The following is a 7,924-nucleotide window of genomic DNA, read 5'->3' on the forward strand; positions in this document are numbered from 1 at the left end:
TACACACCCAACACACAGCACCTGTGCACACAACACACCCAACACACTTACACAACACATATACAACACACATACACAACACCCAACATACATGGCACAACACAACACAGAGGAGCCACTCGGCTCGGGCAGGGTGCCCTCCCCCTGCTAGGTGGCCCTGAGCGTGGGGGTGGTGGCGCAGGTGGGGACCGGGGTCTGGGTGTCCCGGGCAGGTGACAGGTGACAGCCGTGCCTCATTTGGAAGCTGGCCCCAGCCTGGCAGGAAGCCGCAGGCAGCCCGGGACCCTAGCCGCCCACCCCCACCCCGGGGTCCCCCGCAGGCGCCAGCAAACAGTGAGATCAGCCCCCCCCTGCCCCGTGCCTCCCCGCGCCCAGCGGCCAGCAGCCTCCGCGCACACGGTGGGCAGTGTGCATCTGGGGGCTCGGAGGAGTGAGTTCCGTGGACAGGAGACACGGTCCGGGGGTCCCGAGGATTGACAACGACCCCGGGGGCTGCATCCGGGGAACGGAGCAGCCAGGTTGAACACACACCCCTCCCTCCCCCGCACCGAGGCTCGGCAGAGAGAACTGGTGTTGGCATGCCGGGCCCTGCGGCAGGAGCAGAGGGCGCATCAGAGGGCCCCGCTCGCCCAATGGGTGCTCAACTGAGATCAACGTCAGGGACCCGGCTCTCTTTGAGACGCCAGCCACAAATCTGGGGGCCCCAGGCCACCCCCCTTCTGACCAGCTAGGCGCCAACTCCGTGTCCCCCTGGGGAGCGCCTGGGGGGTCCCGGTGCCTCTGCCTCCCATCCAGCCTCCTGCTAACGTGCGCTCCGGGAGGCAGCGGGCGACGGCTCAGATGCTCGGGTCCCCGCTGCCCACGTGAGACCCTGATGGGGTTCCAGGCTCCTGGCTTCGGCTGTGTCCAACCCTAGCTGTCGCGGGCATTTGGGGGACAGAAAATCTCTATCCGCCTCTCTGCCTTTCAAATAAAATGAAAATAAATTTGGGCCAGCACGGTGGTGCAGCAAAGCCCACGCTCCGTATGGGAGTGCAGGTTCGAGTCCCGGCTGCGCTGCGTCTGACCCAGCTCCCTGCCAGTGCACCTGGGCAGCGGCAGAAGATGGCCCACGTGGCTCCTGGCTTCAGCCTGGCCCAGTTCTGGCTGTTGCGGGCACTTGGGGAAGGAGCCAGAGCATGAAAGATGGTTCTCTCTCTGTCACTCTGCCTTTCAAGTAAGTAAATCTTCACAAGTAACTAATTTTTAAAAGGGCCCTGTAGGCAGAGGCCTGGAAGGGACCCAATCCCAGAGCCCCTGGCAGTCCCCTCTCCCAGCTGCCCCCCACAAGCTCCCTGCATCTTTGGGGTGCAGATGCATTGCCCCTCTGCCAACCCAGCGCTGGACCGAGCCAAGACCCCGGGCCTGGGACTCCATCGGGGTCTCCTACGTGGGGTGACGGGGACCCAAGCACTTAGCCATCTCCTGCTGCCTCCCAGGGTGCTCATCAGCTGGACTTGGGAGTGCAGCTGGGACTTGACCCAGGCTCCGATGTGGGCGCGGCGTCGTGGCGCCCTCCTGGCTGGCCTCAGGCTGTCTTCCCTCCTCTAGGGCGGCACCTGCCAGAGCTTCTGCAACGTGTGTGCTTGCTCGCCGAGCTGCCTCAGGTGTGTGTTCAGAGCAGAGATCCTCTGGCATTCGGCTGGGGAGTCTGGCTCAGAAACAATGGAGACGGGACCTTGGAATCCAAACTTGTAAAACCCCCCTGAGACTGGGAATTCTTCGGCGCCGGCGGGTTGGAGGCTTCTGCTGCGTGGGCGCACAGCGCCCTCTGCTGGCCACGACACCGAGGCGGCAGGCCAGGCCCCGCCCCTTCCTTCTCAGCAGGTGTTGCTCTCAAAACAACAGGTGTTTGTATTCCGTCCTTGAGGCCAGACCGGAGCTGGTCAGGTGCAAGGGGAGTCAAGGAAAGTCAAGGTTGTCTCTGACCTCCCAGAGTTTGCAATCTAACTGAATTGACAAGACGCCTTCAGGAAATCCCAGAGATGGTTCAAAACCTATTGCCTGGGCTCCTTCCGGAGAGTTTCTCTCTCCGACAGGTGCCGTGCAGGGAGCTCCGGGCAGGTAGGCACTGGTGTCTATGCAGCCCTGGCTGTCCAGACCTTGGTTAATGCCATCTGTGGCCCACAGACAGGCAGCACTGAGCTGTTCCTCCCTTCCGGCTTCTCCCTGGCTGCTTTGTGTACAGGTGCCTGCCGGCGACGGTCTGCAGTGCGTTATCTTCCTCAAACACTCCTGTTGTACAGAGAACCAGAGTCCAGCCCTCTGCTCGGGGTGCAAGGAGCTGCCACAGCTGCACGCTCACCCAACACCTGCTGCATCAGCACCTTCGTGTGGGCGCAGGAGTCTGCGTGCCCAACCCAGGAGCTGCGCGGCACAAGGGGCCCGTGGGGGATTCCGCCCAGGAAGAGCCTGAGGACGGGAAGGGATTAACAAGTGCTTTCCAGATACAGGAGCAGCCGGCGCAGAGCCCAGGGCGCTGTGGGTGAGGCACAGGCAGGATCAGCATTTACTGGCTGGGGGGGGGGGGGGATGAAGATGAGGGTGAGGGGTTGCCCCCTGACCACAGACGGCCAGTGCTCGGTCTGGAGTTGCCTCCAAGGGGGACGGCTCAGTCAGCGTGGCCTGTCCTCAGTGCCCCTCTCACAGTGGCCACGCTTCCTGGTGACACCGGGAAGCCAACAGGGAGCAGAAGCCAGGCTCAGGGCCCCGGTGCCGCGGGAGCAGGCGGGCACTCCATCCCACCGCCATGTTCACGGCACAGCAGTCGCTCTTCTGTGTGTCACAGTTACAGCAAGTTCTCCTGTCAAGTAAATGGGGTGGGGTTAGGCCGCCCACTCCCCGCCTCTGAGCACCTGGGTTCGATTCCCGGCTCCGGCTCTGGACTCCAGCTTCCTGCTCGCGACGGCTCAAGCAGCCGGGTTGCAGCACACACAGGAGTGCTTGGCTTCAGCCGAGCCGGGCCTCAGCTGCTGTAGGTATTGGGGGAGCGAATTACGGTGTGCGTGGGAGCTGTCTTGGCTTGTCTGTGTTTCTCTTTTCAAATACACACACAGAATCTTTAAAAGTATTAAAACAAGTATAAAAATGCGTTGATAGAGAAAAAACGCGCTAAGTAAATAATGCTGCAAGCGGTAATGGATTCTCGCATTTGGGACGTATCATCTTTTAAAGAACATATATTTGAAAGGCGGAGTGACAGTGAGTGAGAGAGAGAGAGGTCTTCCATCTGCTGGTTCACTCCCCCATGGCGGCCATGGCCAGGGCTGGTCCAGGCCGAAGCCGGGAGCAGGGGCTCCGTCCTGGACCCCATGCGCGTGGCGGGCCCGGGGCCATCACCTGCTGCCTCCAGGGTGCGCGTCAGCAGGGGGCCGGAACGGAAGCAGAGGCGCCCGACGCAGCGTGCGGGCATCCCCCGCAGCTCTCAGCGCAGCGCTGGGCACCGGCCGGGGCCTGGTCACGCACCCCGACTGCCACGCGGTGCCCGCCCCAGGGGAGCGCTGCTTGCGGGAGGAGGCGGACGCCTCCAACTGGCGATGGCGAGACAGCGTCATGGTAGCCGGCACCCAGGAGGGCGTGGGCCAGGACAGCGGTCTCAGGGCTGGGGGCTCCGGAGTCGGAGCCCCCGCAGAGCCAGGGTGCAGGGAGGAGACCGTGGCTCCCCACGCGGTTGCGGTGGGCTGGAGGCGCAAAGACCGCAGGCCAGCTGGAACCACCGCCCTCCAGGGGTGATCCGGGAAGGCTTCCTGGGGCCCGGGCCGCGGCCGCCACGTCACGTCGCGTGACGTCACGGTAGGGGCCAGCCCTGCTCCGGGCGCACCTGCACTCCGCCGTCCCTGGTCGCTGGGCTCGCAGGCGGTGGACCGGGTCGGGTCCTCTGTCCCCAGCGCCCGTGTCCGGCGGAAGGAGTCTGTATTGCCTGCACTTCAGCCCTGCGAGTAGGCGAGAATGGTGACCGCGCTCAGCTCGGCTGATGAAACACCGGCTTGGTCCAGGCAGTGCGCTGGGCCCGTGGCCCCTGCCCCGCGCCAAGGCGGCCCAGCAGCTGGAGGGTTTGTTTTTTTGTAAGGAAACAGCGACATCTGCTGGAAACCGTGCAAACCGTAGCTCAGCTTGGCTCAGGCGTCCAGTGTTAGGTGGTGCGACTTTGCACGGTGAAACCGAGTTTATGCGCTTGTGCTAAGAACAAGGGTTTCGCGGAAATTGTCGTGGGCCAGGAAGTGGCGGTGGTAGCGTCCAATCTAATTCCAAGGCTCGAGTAACCGTGTTTTGGGCAGGGGGCGGGAGGGTTACAGGTGCCATGACACCAAAGGTGTCTTGAACCACATAGCTGGGGGCTCTGCTTCGTGCTCCTGGTGACAGTTGTCTGAGCAGCAGTGAGCTAAGGGTGAGTTAGAGGGCGAACGCAGGGCGGCCGTGCGGGATGCCGGCATTCTACGATGGGGCGCCCGGGCTCGAGGCCCAGCCCTGCTCGGATTCCAGCTCCCTCTGATGTGCACTCTGGGAGGCAGCGGTGATGGCGCAAGAGCTGGGTCGCTGCCACACGTGCGGGAGACCCAGGTGGCGCTCCTGGCTCCTGGCTTCGGCCTGGCCCAGCCCTGGCTGTTGTGGGCATGTGAGGGGTGAACCAGCGGATGGAATTGCTCTGTCTCTGTCTCTCTGCCTTTCAAATATAGAGAAGAGAGACCGCAGTCAGTCAACATGGCACAGCAAGCAAATCGTAGGACAGAAATGTCAGCCAGGGCCGGCGCTGTAGCACAGGAGGTAACGCCCTGGCCTGAAGTGCTGGCATCCCATATGGGCGCTGGTTCTAGCCCTGATTGCTCCTCTTCCCATCCAGCTCTCTGCTGTGGCCTGGGATAGCAGTAGAAGATGGCCCAAGTGCTCGGGCCCCTGCACCCACGTGGGAGACCCAGAAGAAGCTCCTGGCTCCTGGCTTCGGATCAGCACAGCTACAGCTGTTGCAGCCATCTGGGGAGTGAACCAGCAGATGGAAGACCTCTCTCCTCTCTGTCTCTACATCTCTCTGTTACTCTTTCAAATAAATAAAAATAAACCTTAAAAAAAAAAGAAAAATCAGCCACCTGTGTCATTTCAAGTTTTCCAGAAGCACTATTAGAGAAGTTAAAAAAAAAGTGAAGTTATTTTGTAACTTTTAAAATTAAACACAATATAATTAACATATTAAATATAATTAGTAACAATTAAGTGCAAAAAGTCTTCAAAAAGTTCATGGAAATGTGCATTATTTTAAATTACATTTCCTATGAAATTTTTGATGTACCCTCCGATAATAGGGGAATATTTTAATATGATTATTATATAATCAAATATAATTATGGTTACTATTATGCTTTAGTTAAAATATGATTAATTATAATTCATTTTACAATTGATTTTTTTTTATTTGAGAGGCAGAGATGGAGAGACAGGGAGCTCCCAAAGTGTCTGCAACAGCCGGGCCTGGGCTGGGCTGAAGCCCGGAGTTCAGTCGGGATCTCTCACGTGGGTGGGGGCCCCGCCTGTCTGGCCGTCACCGCTGCCCGCCAGGAATCGAGAATCAGGAGGCAGGGCTGGCACTGTGCCCAGGACTCTGCTGTCTTAGCTGCTAGGCTAAACGCCTACTCCTACATTTTTATGTTGTAAGCTTCACCCATTATGTCCAAAACATCATTTAGGCAAGCGGCAGTGGCCCCATCCTGGGTGCTTGGAAGCCACACGTGGTTGGAGGGTGCTGGTGAGTGATGAACCACCTCTTCAGTCTACCTGGGGGTGGGGGGGTCGCCGTTAACCCACTGCACGGCGCTTGCCCATGCTTAGCGGCTGAGCGCCCTCTGAGAGTGGCCGAGGGGACCAGTGAGGCCTGGCGTCCAGGCTGGGAGAGAGGGGCAGGGTGAGACGGCCCCAGGGCTTGGCTCAGGGTGGGGTGGTGGGGGCGGGAGCCTGTTTTTAAAAGTTTGTTATTTTGGTCATCACAGGTTTTTTTTTTTTTTTTTTTTTTAAAGATTTTATTTTATTTATTTGAGAGGTAGAGTTACAGAGAAAGGGAGAGACAGAGAGAGAGAGGTCTTCCATCTGCTGGTTCACTCCTCAGATGGCTGCAACGGCCGGAACTGTGCCAATCCGAAGCCATCTTCTGGGTCTCCCACATGGGTGCAGGGGCCCAAGGACTTGGGCCATCTTCTACCGCTTTCCCAGGCCACAGCAGAGAGCTGGATTGGAAGTGGAGCAGCCAGGACTTGAATTGGTGCTCATATGGGATGCTGGCAATTCAGGCCACAGTGCTGGCCCCAACAGATTTTTTTTTAACATTCACTTAAAATATATTTTAAATTGATTCCCATGACATCAGATTCCCTGTTTTGAAAAGGTACAACGCAGTGGGCTCCAGTGGTGTCCTGGGACAGCCCCGCACCGCACAGCGGGCGCACCCTGCTCCTCTTCCGGGCAGCCCCTGGCATCTGCGCAGGCGCCCGTCTCTACAGATTCTGCACGTTTTGTGTCTCACTCCTGGCTCTTGAAGGTCATGCCCTTCGGGGCACAAATCAGACTTCGTTCCTTTGGGGAATCCTCACGCTGCTTGCACTGTGGCTGTTGCGAGCAATGCTGCTGGGAACATCTGGGTGATATGTCTCCCATTCTTTGTGTTTGCATTCTTTTTTTTTTTTTTTTTTTTACAGGCAGAGTTAGAGAGAGAGAGAGAGAGAGAAAGGTCTTCCTTCCGTTGGTTCACTCCCCAAATGGCTTCTATGGCCAGTGTGCTGCGCCGATCAGAAGCCAGGAGCCAGGTGCTTCCTCCTGGTCTCCCATGTGGGTGCAGGGCCCAAGGATCTGGGCCATCCTCCACTGCCTTTCTGGGCCACAGCAGAGAGCTGGCCTGGAAGAGGAGCAACCGGGACAGAATCCGGCGCCCCAACTGGGACTAGAACCCGGGGTGCCGGTGCTGCAGGCAGAGGATTAGCCTAGTGAGCCGCGGCACCAGCCAATGCGGAATATTTTTTTTAAAATGAATGCAAATGGTTTGTGTCATGGCTCATTAGGCTAATCCTCCACCTAGTGGCGCCAGCACACCGGATTCTAGTCCCAGTCGGGGCGCCGGATTCTGTCCCAATTGCTCCTTTTCCAGTCCAGCTCTCTGCTGTGGCCCGGGAAGGCAGTGGAGGATGGCCCAAGTGCTTGGGCCCTGCACCCACATGGGAGACCAGGAGAAGCACCTGGCTCCTGGCTTTGGATCAGTGCAGCGCCGGCCGTAGCGGCCATTTGAGGGGTGAACCAATGGAAGGAAGACCTTTCTCTCTGTCTCTCTCTCTCACTGTCTAGCTCTGCCTGTCAAAAAAAAAAAAATACACACACACATATGTATATGTATATTCCACATAGGAGCCAGCACTGTGACGTAGCAGGTAAAGCCACTGCCTGCAGCCCAGGCATCCTATATGGATGCTGGTTTGTGTTCCGGCTGCTCCACTTCCCACTCAGCTCCGTGCTGATGCACCTGGGCGAGCAATGGAAACAAGTGCTTCAGTCCCTGCACCCACGTGGGAAACCAGGACGAAGCTCCTGGCTTTGGCCTGGCCCCACCCTGGCTGTTGTGGCCATCTTCGGAGAGAACCAGTGGAAACTCTGTTTTTCAAATAAATAAATCTTAAATAGATAGCACAAAAATGCTACTTATCTTGATGGCTGAGGTTTTTGGCACCCTCTTAAAGTTTGCTCCTGGGGGCCGGAGGCCTGCTCACCCCAATCTGTCCCGCTCAGCATGGCCCGGCCCTCACTGCCAGTGGCTTCTCCTCCCCTATAAGGCGGACAGAAGCCCTGAGCTGTTTGCAGGGACAGGACTCAGGGAGACCTGGCACTGTTCGCGGGGCACTGCTGTGGGGAGGCC

The sequence above is a fragment of the Oryctolagus cuniculus genome, chromosome 21 (assembly GCF_964237555.1).
Source record: "Oryctolagus cuniculus chromosome 21, mOryCun1.1, whole genome shotgun sequence".
NCBI classification, from domain to species: Eukaryota; Metazoa; Chordata; class Mammalia; order Lagomorpha; family Leporidae; genus Oryctolagus; species Oryctolagus cuniculus.